This window comes from Fukomys damarensis, unplaced genomic scaffold, assembly GCF_012274545.1.
Source record: "Fukomys damarensis isolate Sample0158 unplaced genomic scaffold, DMR_v1.0_HiC HiC_scaffold_39, whole genome shotgun sequence".
Classification (NCBI taxonomy): domain Eukaryota; kingdom Metazoa; phylum Chordata; class Mammalia; order Rodentia; family Bathyergidae; genus Fukomys; species Fukomys damarensis.
The window spans coordinates 27,393,877-27,407,890 of NW_022900951.1; the positions used below are offsets into that span (position 1 = coordinate 27,393,877).

Genomic DNA, 14,014 nt, shown 5'->3' on the forward strand with positions numbered 1-14,014 from the left:
CTTTACTCTACATATCCACTGTAGAAATTCATCAGAGTTTTAGCCTAAATCCCTTTTCTCATTCTCTACACATTTGCCAGGTGATCTCACTTTTGAAACTTCTGTTATGCATGCTGGAAACTCTGGCATCCCTATTTTTAGTCTCAACTTCTTCTTTTTTTTTTTTTTTTGGTCTCAACTTCTCTCCTGACTCATGCTTTTAGTCTACTCAGTAGTCTGGCAAATATCTCAATTTCAGTAGGTCTAAAAATTGAACTCATGGTCCCTCTGCATCTTAAAATAGTTCATATTTTAGCAATCTCTGGTACCATCCACCCAGTTCCTCAATCCAGGAGCCTAGATAATTGTTTGAGTTCTCCACATTTCTCCCCACTCTGTCTAATCAATTGCTAAGCCCCACTGTTTCCACAGGCCATGTATCTGCTGAATCTGTCCACATGGTCACCGCTCTCTTCCTTACATCCTCGCTTCAGTTTTCTTCACTGAACCAATGCAAAGCTTTCAGCAGTGCTCTTAGCCAGGCCATTCTCTGCTTTTTAGCCTGAGCAACTCCTGCAAAGCCGAAACACAGTCACATCACTAGTCTCTGTAAAGTGCTTTAACAGCTTTCAATTACCGCTCAAATAAAATGTGACTGATCTCTCTGCCATGCCTTAAAACGCAATCTAAGAATATCCTTTTTCAGCCCCATCCAGTACCTCCTCCCTGACATCCTTCCTTCCCGAAGAATTCAGACCCCAACTCAATGATTCAGCCATATTGATACTGTTTATGTAGCAGCTTTTCTCCTTTTAAACTTCCACTTACCCTTCCAGTCTTGTCTTCAACACAACACATTTGCAGAAATCTCTCCTGGACATCTCTTTGCTGTACCACTGCAGAGTGGGTTAACTGACTCTGCTTGGCTTTTCCATAGTGTTCTGTACACTAGTAGATCCTATAGTTACTTTTCTTATGTTCTGTAAGTTCAGGAACCATGTCTCTCTTGACCAGTATTGTACCCCTACCATGCAACACACAGAAGGGTACACAATAAGCCTGGAGAGATGACTTGTTAAATCGGCCTACTGACAAATAGATAATTCATAGTTGGAGAAGGAACTTTGCCAATAAGTAGAAGGATGTACTGGAAATGGATCCCCATCCCAGTTCAGAGCAGCAGTTCCTGCTTCTAACTATATACTTTTTCTTCCCAACTTATTTCTAATCTAAGTGTTCTTCAGGTGATGTGACATTATCAGAATTCTTTGCTGTTCATTGATGCTACTCAGGGAGACCTTTAAGTTCAAAGAGCTCAGATGTGATACATAACATTGTCTTCTCTAGAACTATTGAGTAGCGATTTGATTCCACATGATATAGAAATTATTACCTCTATGCAAGTACACAAACATGCCTCAGTTATTAAACATATGGGATAATTATAATAAAACAGCTAAAGTCTCGTTATGTTTTTTCATGTATTTTGCAGATAAAATATTCTCTCAAGAAAGGAGAAATGTTTTAGGTTTAAATCATCGTTTCCTGCAAATGATAGTGAAATATTCTCAATAGTTGTGCCAAATATTTCCCATATCTTGTTATTTTTACCCTGAGTAGCTCCACATATTTCTATCCTTTGCTAGGGGTAAATGACGCTCTTATTTCTGAGTAATTATTGAAATTGGGAATAGAGGGCCAGGGATTTAGCTCAGCAGTTCCGTGGCCTGCCTCGCAAGCGCAAGGATCCGAGTTCAATCCCTGGTACCAAAAAAAATAAATAAATAAAGAAGAAGAGGGAATAGAAAACATTTTACTCCATGAGGGAAGCCTCGTATTAGAGAAATATATTCAATAATACATCCCATTTACTGGATAATATGAATAAATACTTATCTACAGCAGAGATCAGTGAAATACAATTTGTGGGCCCAATCTGTTCTACTGCTACTTTTGTAAGTAAAGTTTTTATTGGAACACTGCCACGCTTGTTTATTTAGTAACTCTTCATTGCTGCTTTGTATCTCAGTAGTAGCACTCAGTGACTTACAGACTTTCTGGTCTGCAAAATCAAAAAAAAATATTTGGCTCTTTACAGAAAAACAATATGCACATTCCTGATCTAAATTTTTTGAAGTGATTTATATTATTAACTTATACCTCTTGCGAAAATAGTAAATTCTAGAACTAGTACTTTACTCTATAGAATTCAGATTTTTGAATTTTCCTCAAACTACATCTTCCAGGCTTCAAAACACATCTTGTAACCGCAGGATGCGGTGATTTAGTGAATTCCCATTCTAAATGCTGTATGTTAAAACAATGGACTAGAAATAGGATGAGAAAAACTTCCATCTTGAGTCTCTTATTCAGATTCTCCGCTGCAACAAAATGATGATCCTCATTCTTCAGGGATCTTTTTGTGATCAAGATAAGAGATATGCCCATGTAAAGAATTGTATAACGTAAGATCTTACAGATTTTAGTATATTGTTTTTCTACATTTCTGGTTTCACTAACCGTAGTCATTTTTTTTATTTGAAATTCATGTGTCAGCCTGACCGATCTTATCCATTTAGTTATTCTGAAACCTTCAATTTATTCCTGGAATAGGCATCCCTTGGCATGTCTTATTATGAACCTCATCTTATCTGTCCATTCAGGACTGCCTACTCATTTATCTCAATCCACTTACACCCACTGCCTTACTCTCAATGGCTTTTATTATGCTTCAGATTTATCCATATAGGAAAACCAAATTTTAGTCTACAGGCATACTTAAATGCTACTCTGACTAGTGGAGAGATCAACAAATTCCATATTGGTAAGCTTTTAACACTATTACTTACTTTGCTCCCTTTTATTTTCACATAAATTTCAGTATCCTGTAATCTAGTGGCTTTTTACAGCTTTTAAAGTGCCTAACACCTTCATCAAGTGAAATGCTAAGAAGCCCATTGTGTTAAACATAAAAGTAGGGAGGGCAGATGACTAGATAAAGTTGGAAATGGGAAAAGGAAGTAGAGAGACATATTGGAGGAACACCTACCCTTCCAAGGGCAGAAGAGCAGACTTTGCCGGAGAGGTAATGAACTCTAGGTTTTTGCTTTGTATGATTGGTTGGATTAAGTCCCAGCCAACATTCACTTCTATGATCCCATGCTATATAAAGAATGGGGCCTGCTTATTTACCACAGCTATTGAACAAAGGAAACATGAGAGAATACTTTGGACAATCAAGCCTGAACACAAAAGAGTTTACCAAAGGGGTTGTGAAATTTTTCATGAAGAGATGAAGAGAAGTACTGTGTAGACATAATTAATTTTGAATTGCAGAAGGGGCATGGATTATGGTATTCTACAGATCTACTTTTTATGATTCTACTGTTGTACTGGCTGTTTGACCTTGGACTGACAGATATAAAACCAGGAGAATGAATAAAGCTAAGTAGTAACACTGTGGGAGAATCAGGGCTATCATTGAATTGTCTTTTCCATCCCAATGGCCTCTTATCTTCCAGAGGAAGAGAAAGAAAAAAAAAAAAGCAAAGAAATAGCAACTATTAAATTACTACTTTTTCTGAAATCACTTTCATAGCTCTGAGGTAAGCAACAAACTTTAAAGATATTACTTTTTACGACCTAAATCTGGCCACATGATTCTAATTTAAGTTTTTCTTGTCATAAAAGAAAGAAGAGAATACTATTGTTAAATTTTGTTTAGAGAATATATTCTAAAAATGAACAATATAGTAGAAATGATTCTAAACAGTACAAGAACCTGTATTCACAGACTGCATAACCAAGTGAATGGAGAGACATGAAGATCAAAAACATACATACAATTTAGAAAGATAAAGAGCTCATGGCCATGCTGTGCCCACTTAGAATCTGTGTATCTTGGGAAGGATCATTCTCTATAGGTGTCAGTTTCCTCCTATGGTTAACAAAAGAAAATACAGTAGCACTGTTCCTATCTACTAAAGTGGTTTTAAGATTAAATGAAAGAGGGGCTGGGGATTTAGCTCAGTGGTTCCGGCACCTGCCTCATAAGCACAAGGGCCTGAGTTCAATCCCCAGTACCAAAACAAAACAAAACAACAACAAGATTAAATGAAAGAATATACAAAGGATGTTTAGACAAATGCCAGCTACAGAGCATGGTATTAATGCACGTTAGTTCTAAGCTAAATATTAGGTATGTCTGGGTCAATGTGAAATCTGGGGGAATAATTGGAATGAAAGTGGGTGTTATTTTTGAAAACAACTATGATATCACCATGTATTATTGGAATAGAACCAGACTGTGAGACCTTAGGGACCCTCTTACAGAGTTAAGCATGAAGTGACAAAGTTGTTTTGCCTGATTTACATCAGATCTTTGTTGTTAAATGACAGTTTCTTCAATACACTCAATATGAAGCATCTATTCATTCAGATAATAGATACAAATCCATGCATTCAAATGTTCCTTGGAGTCAGAGATCAAGATGGAAATCCCCAGAATCAGAAATCTTGCTTATTATATTCACATTCAAGGAGGTTGGAAGGGGTAGTGTCAGCTTTTTAACCAGAATCTTTTCATTACTTCTCCCTGTTGGGATTGCAGCACATGCTGTGAGTGACCTCCAGAGATTCTGCAAGCTGTATGCAGACAGCAAATTGAATGTGAAAGCTTTATTAGACAAGTTTGTCTTTCAGCTGGTGGGAGTGGATGTCAGCTGTATTGGAAAAAAAATAAAATTTCATGTGAAACTGGGTCCTGACCTTGAAAAAAATTTCAAATCAAAGTGCACAATGCAATTTTGAGTTATGTCCTTATTTGTTAAACATAGATTGTAGGCTCAAAAGAGGCACATTTTACCTTAGAGAAATCAGCAAGAAAAATAATGGAACTTCTCTTTTGATCATGCTTTAGATAGGAAAGAAAAAATGCCTTATCACCAAATCATAGGTCTAGAAAATACGCTGATAATCAAAATAACAACCTGTCTCAGTTCAGTATGAAGAAGAAAACCTTTTCCACTTAAAATCTATAGTGAATATAAAGAAATGCATATATAGTTATCTATAAATTCCTTGAAGAATAAAAAGTCCTGGGAAACTGAGGTGACATCAACGATTGTTTTATATTAATATTGTCTCATTTAGTTTCTCCTTTCCGATATTGGCAATGGCTCTTTGAGGGCATGGTAATTATTTCACATGCAAAATTCGAAGGTAGTACAATTTACATTCTCTTTCCCTACCGTAAGTCTACACTTTAAAATTAACCATTGATATAGCTCGTATTATTCGTAATTTTACCTAATACTAGGATATGTAGACTAGCCTATTTAATGAGTTTGTCATGGACTGGCAAGCACCTTGGAAACCAGATTGAAAAATGTTTTCTTAAATATGCTACAGATGAGAAAAGAAACAAACTATATGAATTTTAAGAGGAAGATAGCATGTGAAGCAGAGGTTCTCAAATTATGTATCACGACACAATCAAGAATGAGAATGAAGGCATGAGAGAGGGTCAGATCTACAAAACATCCCTATTTGATGAATACCATCATCTTAAACAAACACGATTTAGCACTGAGATTGTGAGGATAAATCTATCTTCAACAATGTGTCAGAATGTGCGTGTGTGTGATGCTAAAGAACACTGAAATCAAACGTAAGAGGTTCAGGTTTGGGTACAGACTGATACTAAGCAGCTGAAAAAGTATATAATCATTTAACATCTCCCCGGGATTGTAATTATATGAAAGGGCTGACTTATATGATCCAACTTCAAAGTAAATATATAGTTACTTATTTAATCAAAAATTATTATTTCAACACCTACAATATTCTGGTCATTAAAAGTTGGACATACACACTAGCAACATATAAAGATAAGAAAAGGGTATATGTAGCCTTTGTATTATGACTGAGTTATGAACTGGTCAGCAATTATGAAACAAGGTCCTGCCCTGAAGCCCACAACACAAAAACAATATAGAAAACACACTTTGTAAGGTAGAGAAAAAGCCACAGAATTAAAAAAATATTTTAGATACAGCTTTTTTTTCAGGGGGGCAGGCTATGGGGATTGACTGAAGCTAGAAAATGAAAGTATGTAGCAAGATTAAATAACAGACTTGAAAGCATGAATGAACTCAGCCTAAATCAACAGTGGGCAGAAATGCTCTCTTCTTATTCAAAAAATGAATTTAGACAATACCTGGAGTTTAAATTAGGCAGCTGAAAGATTGTCTTGAGCAAAACACTGTGGGGGAAGTGCATCTACTCTTCTTTATTTAAGAAAAGAGGGCAGTTAACCTTTTGAAGATTGCTTTTTAAAAAAGGGGAAGCCTTTTTAAGATAGTAGGGAAGAATGAATGACCTCTCAAATACCATCCCAACTACAATCTTCAAATCCATAGCTTAAGTGTAAAACTGCTATAATTTCCAAGCCCTCTTTCTTTAAGGGTAAAGCAATATTCAATTTTAAAACCACTCAGTGATGTTACAATTCCGTGTGGTAGCCCTCTGCTGTAAGCTACAGAATACCTATTCTTATGAATATGCTTAAATAGCTCTAATTTCACCTTGATGGTGTGATATTCAACATTATCATATAGTCTGGTCATTTCAGGCGAAGGTTCTTTCTTGGAAGAGGTTAAATAGTGTAAGAAGTTTAAGGTAATTTTACTGTAATCAACATTATTTCTGTTAAAATGCAAGACATGGGCAAATGAAAAAACCTCTAATCAGAATACTTTATTTAGCTATCAGTATTAGTCTCCTCCTCCTACTCCACCACCCACACCCACACCCACACTCATAACACACACTTGCTCTCTCTCAAAGTTCCAAAAAAAGTTTCCAACAAGCATTAGAAATGACAGATTAGACAACTTTTCTTCCTTGGCCAGCTCCGACCCCAAAGCACAGCCTCAAGGTACCAAGTAATAAAACTGCAAAAAGTTAAGATAGGGAGAAGAAAGGGAACTTCAACACCACAAAATACATAATTAACATCTCAATACTGAAGCTATCACACTCTGTCACTGTCTTTTTTTCCCCAGTTCTGGGGATCAAACTCAGGCAGGCACAGCACCACCAAGCTAAATCACCTGGACACGATCACTGTCTTGAATGTTGGCCACGTTGTCACTGTTGTGCCTTTCGTGGTAGTCAGGGAGCATTTCGTATTAGTCAGGCCCAGAACCAGGGAGCTTACAAAGAAAGATTTCCTTCTGATAAATGGGAATGATACTGGGGTGTACGCAGCTAGCGTGGTTAGTTCTCTTTGTGCACATCTCATTGTATTTCAAGCACCCTCACCTTACTGATGTACACAAATATGATCTTTAAATTACTTTGTAAAGTGCAAAATCTTACTCTTACTGTATGAGACTTTGAGGAAGTTTTCAAGATTTAGAGGTTGTACCAACAGTGACTCAGCTGTGTTATTAATGTTTTCAGCAGAGCAGATATGTTTTAATTTAGGCAGAGACACCTTTAGCTTCACTGACACTGATTTGCCTTATGCGAAAGGTTCAGCCAAAGCAGAATCCACAGTGCAAACATAACCAGAACAGGAAATGATACGGATAGCAGTGTTTCTGAGAAGTAACTGTGCTGAAGAAGGGAAGAGAAAGAGAGAGCTAATTGACAACTTCTTTCTTTCCATTGTGGTCACTGAAGATAAATAAAAATCATTTTTACAATAATTATTTTCCTACAATTCAAGTCAAACAAATATTATACCAAGATTATGTTTAAGCTGCAATTAACTCCATGCTTTTACTCTATTGCTTGGATTTGTAAAATGACATTGGAATGCCATATTCAATTCTAGTAAGGTGAACGAAGTTCAAATAACATAACAATAACCTTCTGTGTATTTGATATTTAATTTTATAACATTTAGATTCAAACAAAAATACATCACCGCTTAAAATACAATATACTAATTAACAGTGCAACCTTTGGAATCACAGAGACTTATCTTTGAAAACCTACTCTGCTTAGCTAGTATTATTACCTTGAACCAATCATTTAAGCTTTCTAACCTACAAAAAGGGAATCGCAACATAACTCACTCAAAAGGTGTAACTGTGGCACTGATTCTAATGTCTGTTGTACTAGTTTAGGTTCACCCATAAGTGCACCTTGAAACAAAGATTAAGTAGAAGTAGTTTAGCTGGGAGCCTGACCTTGGAAAGTCAGAGTAGAAGAAGAGGGAAATGAATAGATTGGGAAAGCAGCTTAGAAATACAGTGGACCCTCAAGTTAGGATAAGCCTGACCTATGAACAACTTGGGTTAATTAGGTTAATGGAAAATTCAGCTGCCTCTTGTTAGCTATAGCGTGTACCCAGGTAAACATCCAGATCTCAGCTGTACTGACATAGTTATACCCAGCCGTCTGGAACCAATCAAGTTTGCAAGTCAAGGATCCACTGTAGAATGAGATAATAAACAGGTTATCACACAAAATGCACAGGAGACCTTTGGTATGGAACACACATCAGAGGATCCTATCTAATGGTGATAAGAAGGTGGATATTCATGCACCAACTTCCTTCCATTCCTGTTCAATGCTGCCCCACTCACATTTGCAGCTTGCTTTGTAAGTGGGAGAACCTTTTCTCTTCCCAGAGTCACAGGTATTTAGCATTAGAAATCTTTGGGTCAGAGGAATGCTAAATGCTGAGGGGATATGGGTGTGACACTAAGGACCCAACCTAAATTATTCACCCTGTATCTGTACATACAGTGGTATTGGCCTAGAGCCAGCCCTCTGCACATATTGTCTGTGGGATGGTAGTATATGATGAGAGTTGACCACATAACCCATAAAACTGAAAATACTCTGCATATGGCCTTTTACAGAGTGTGCTGATCTCTTATGCAGTTGGCAGAACAAATGAGATTAGAACGCACGATTCTTGACCTCCAATACTGCATTTCCCTGATTACACTCGAGACTTGCTCTCTCAAAATTAATTACAAGAGGTTTCACCAGTGTTTAATCAGCTAGAAACCTCTATTAACTGGCACTTCTATCTTTCTATATACAATGGTCAATTCATTTCATAGTTACTACCCTGATGCATTTGAATCAAATCCTGATTTGCAGTACTTACCTTAAACATGTTCTATATGCAGTTTCTTTAAAAAATGCTAAATGGAGTACCGCAGAACATGAATGTTCTCAGGCCCAGCAGCTTGTGGATAAGAAAGGATTCGCATTGACATTTACCACCAGATTTGCTGGCTCTTTGCCTCCATCTGCCATGTAAGCCTTTAGACTCATGAAAAGTCCTGTCTCGCTAAATGTTTAGCTTCTCTAGAGCAACTTCACAGAAGCATGGCTTTTCTTCCCAGACCTGTCTGCTAGGAACACTGCATTGCACCACCAGGCAAATACTTCCTGGTTTAGGAGCGCTCCACTTCCTTGAATTTCTAAGCTACAACTTCTAAGCTCCCTGGTGAAGGGAGTCAGGAAGTAAAGGTGCTGGAACAACACGGAAGCCCCTTTGTTACTCACGGTACTACATCACACTGGATTCCCACTAATACTCGGCAGCACAAAATGCACTCCTTTCTACTCACCATAGGCCTATGGCTAACATTTTCAAAGTGCAGGTCCAAGATCAGCATCACTTGGGAACTTTTGAGTGATACAAATTTTACTCCACAGGAATTAGGAGGTTAAAGCCCAATGATCCACTTTAAGAAATAATGGGTAGTTTTAATTCACAGGAAAGTATGATAAATATTGACATAGGATGTTGTGTGCAGCCTACCATATTTGGGCCCACATTTTCCTCTTTTCCCCAAGTAGTAGTGGTTTGTGTATAAATATGGCTACTGTAAGGTTACCTGTCCCAGTACCTATGCCCTTTGCAATGCGACATCCTAGCTCTTCCCTTAAAGAAGTAATGGTTTCACCTCTGAAATCTGGGCTAACCTTTAAATTTGCTTTGACCAATAGAATGTGGAAGAAGTGATGTAGAGCCTTTAAAGTCAGAGCATCAATAAGTCTAGCTTCTCTCCTGCCCCACTTGAAAGATTGCCTTGAGACGATCCTAAAAGGGAGCCCTTTGTCTAACCACCAGAGGCTGAGGCCTTCTGAACTACTGAGGTCTCCAGCTAATAGCCTTCAGTCAGACACCTGAGTGAAACTGCTTTCAACCAGCTAGCTCCTGTTCACTCACCATATAGCTGCATTCACATTGGTTAACATGAACTAAGACAGTCAGAATAATCATCCAGCTAATGCTGGGGCAAACTGCTGGCCAATAGATTCATAAATAAATAGCTCTTATTTTAGGCCATTAACTTTTGGGGTGCTTTTATGCAACAATAGCTGATTGATACAATATGTATCCAAGAAAAAACAAGTGCAGGAAGTTTGCTTCCAACAGGCCCATTTGTCCTGTAAATTTAAAAAAATGTATACAGCTCAGGCATGGCCGCTGCATCCATCATATTATATAATTTAGGTAAACACCCATAAGACAGCTTGGTTTAGTGCTTTTAAATAAACACTCTGGGCCTCAATTTCCACACATATAAAACTATTCGGACAACTGATAATAGCAATGATTATTCCAAGTTCAGAATTCTATGTTCCTAAGAAATTCAGAGTAAATGGATTTCTTCTACTCGTTAAGTAGAAAAGACTGAGAAACATATATCCTTTTTACTCCTCACACATCCAAGAGTGAGTTAAATTGCATCAACTGCTGGTTAGCTCTTTCTGTATCTGGAATTTCCATTAAGTGCTTGGACAGAGAGCACAAGACGTGCAAAAAAACAAAACACAATATAGGCTTTGGAGCCTGACACACTTGGACTGGAAACCTGGCTCTCTTTCTTTCCAGGTGTGTGGCCTCAATCTAGCTATTTCTCTTTGAAACTCCGGGTTCCTTACCTTTTAAAAAGTTGTATTTACCCATATGTACTTTAGTAATTATGTTAAGGATCAAAGTATGAATGCAAAAGCAGCTACCTATGTAATAGTGCTTCGATGGAAAAACATGAATTATAAACTCTGTTTAATAATATAGTACATGAAATATGACATGACAAACTAGATTTTTAAATATTTTAATGTATTCCTTATTAATTTCATGAGTCATGAAGTAAGGGATATAAACAATCTTAATTTTAATGTCTTAACTGCCACATGCAAAATTTTAAAACAGTTTTATTTGAATAAAAGCAGCTCTGGATCTGATTCCCTGTTGATTCTTTTCATTCAACATTGTGTCTTCAACATTTTGACATTATGCCCAGCTCTGTGACAGTTTTGCTAAAGGAGATGAAAAGCCCCTGCTTTTCAGAAAATTGCTCTCTCAGTTCTCCAGCTCTGGCCCCAGCTCTGGCCCCAGCTCTACCAGCTGTCACCAATAACTTGGAGCTGGGAGCTGAGGACTTTCCCAGATTCCCTACTGGAAGCAAGATGGAGAGAGTGTGTGTGTGGGGGGTTGGCACCACAGAGGGAGAAAAGACCCTCTCTGGGGAAGAAAAAAACAGGGAGGGAGACCTGCAATACTCCTACTGCCTCCCCTGTTCTTTACCTCGTCCTGTGCTAGAGTCTCTCTGGCCTTACTGACATTTCTGTCTTCGTCCTGCTTGAGCAGCTTCACTTTAGCTGTGCTCTGCCGGAATACTTTCCCCCAATTATACACAGAGCTCACTGTCTCAAATCAACTGCCTCTTAAGAGTCTGCCTGACCACACTTTAAACAATAATGCCCTCAATCCCCACCCCCTGTGCTTTCACCTTGCTTTCTTGTTCTCTGAAACTGTGCTTTTTTAAACATCAGGGGGGCACATGAACCCCCGGGGAATTTATTAAAACGTAGATTGTGATTAGGTGAGTCTGGGTTGGGGCTTGCATTTCTAACCAAGGCCACTTGACATCAATTTATAGCTGACATTCTACAGCACTTAAGATTTGAGTTGATATATTTGCTCTTTATTCGTTTATTTTCTGTCTCTTTCACTTGGAATGTTTCATGAAAAGACCTTTATCTTATTTTATACTGAATCTTCGGCACCTAGTCTGATGCCCCTGTAGAAGTTACTCCATAAAGGTTTATTAGCGTTAATGAATGCCTGTTGCTGAAAATCAAAATTGGAACTTCGAGTGCATTTTCCATTCAAAACATTACCATTATATTTAGGGACATAACACTTTATATAGATTTCTGTGCCCCGGTTTGGGAACCTTCCTACTGCATGTAGAGTGGTTTAAATGGGAATCTAAACCCATAAGTTCAGTTCAACGAGCTTGTAAAAGACTCACTGGAGCAAAAATCTCTTCATAGGTTTATGGAGGCTGAGGATGAACATATAAGACAGAGAACAAATGCAAATAAATGATTATATAGGGACAAACTGTGCATTTGTGCTGAGGGAAACAAAAATTTCAGCTCATAAAAAGAAATCTGATATAATTAGATGAATATAAACCCTGATATAGCAATTTCTATGTCCCAGGTTGACAAAAAACACAACAACAAAAACAGTGCTTGTACATCTTTTTCAATTCTCCAATGTCATCCCTGGGGGATTATATCTTGTACCCAGATTTTATGGCCTCATTTAACCTAAACACTATTTATGCCTCTACTGAATTATGATTATGCATTTTGCCAGTTCATTTCTTCATATAAAACAAAAATCAGTTTCACCTGAAAAAATGGCCGTCATGCAAAATACTTCATTATTTGATTTCTGAAAAGTAGACAAGGGGAAAAAAAAAACAGCCAAAGATGCTTTTACTTCTGCCTAATTGTAGAATTCATACATCAAAGAAGTTTTCTGGCTTTTTTCCCCTGAGAGTTAAAGCATTAAGACTGCTTTTTTCCCCTGAGAGTTAAAGCATTAAGACTGCTGAGATTTTTTCCATACCTTCTCTCAACCAATGCATAGAAAGTGAACTAAAACAGACGGAAAATGTTCAGCAGCAACAAAAGTTAAAGCTATAACTAAAGGAAAAAAATATTAGTTCCCGTTATTAGCTCATGATAATCATAGTTCATTTTTAAGTTCAAAAGAAAAAAAGTTTTTAAAATTGCCTCCAAAGGGGACAGGGAGAGATAGGAAGATGGGGTTTCTGTGAGTTTTTTAGCACATCTGATCCAAGTAGAATATTTTCTAAATGATATAGGACTTGGAGATTGAACTCCCATAGTTACAGTGTTAGTGGATACTCCCTTGCTTCACCTTGATTGGAAAGTCAACCTTTTCTGGATGCTGGGGATATTTGTTGTTTTCCTTACAAGGAATTGCTTCAGCCCCCCAAAACAAAACAAAACAAACTTTAAAAACCACTTCCATGGGAAGAGTAGAGGAAAGGAAATAAGAGAAAAGAAAAAAATATGAAAAAACAAAAAAAAAATGGAAGCAAAGTCTTTGTAAATAGGGGAGGGAGGAGGGGGTGAAGGAAGGGCAGGGGTATAGGGAAAAAATGAGAACTAAAACCTGTCATGTAAAGGCACAAGATCCCAATGATGAATGTAACTGTACTGTATACCTAAAATGTACCAATAAACTCGAGAGACAGAGAGAGACAGAGAGAGAGAGAGACAGAGAGACAGAGAGACAGAGAGACAGAGAGACAGAGAGACAGAGAGACAGAGAGAGACAGAGAGAGAGAGAAAGCACTTCCAAGTTTCCTCTGCTTCCAGGGAGCACCTCCTGGGCAAGGCCTGACCGAAGGAGGACTACAGAGGAAGGCCCTCTCCCAGCTACCCAAGACAGCTCTGCAAAGCCAGCCCAGCCCAGTGCGCCTGTGAAACCAGCTGAAGCATGTTTAAGCCAAACCACAGTGCAGTCTCATCTAGTCTCTCCTGCCTTCGTCTCTTCCTCATAGATTTATCTTCAGAAAACACTCTTCAAAAAATCTTTGGCATGCAAGGCTTTGAATCTCAACAAATTTGCCAAGAGCCTACTCCAAGACATTTGGGATAGTAAATACGATAAAGGTTTATTCCTAGCTGCAGAATCAGAAAAAAAAAAAAAAATATATATATA

General features: G+C 37.8%; 1 protein-coding gene across 6 annotated transcripts in view; it reads right to left on the minus strand.

The window, feature by feature from the left end:
- Positions 1-14,014, minus strand: part of Dmd (dystrophin) — a 2,130,457-nt gene that overhangs the window by 677,130 nt on the left and 1,439,313 nt on the right. The gene's annotated exons all lie outside the window — the stretch shown is intronic.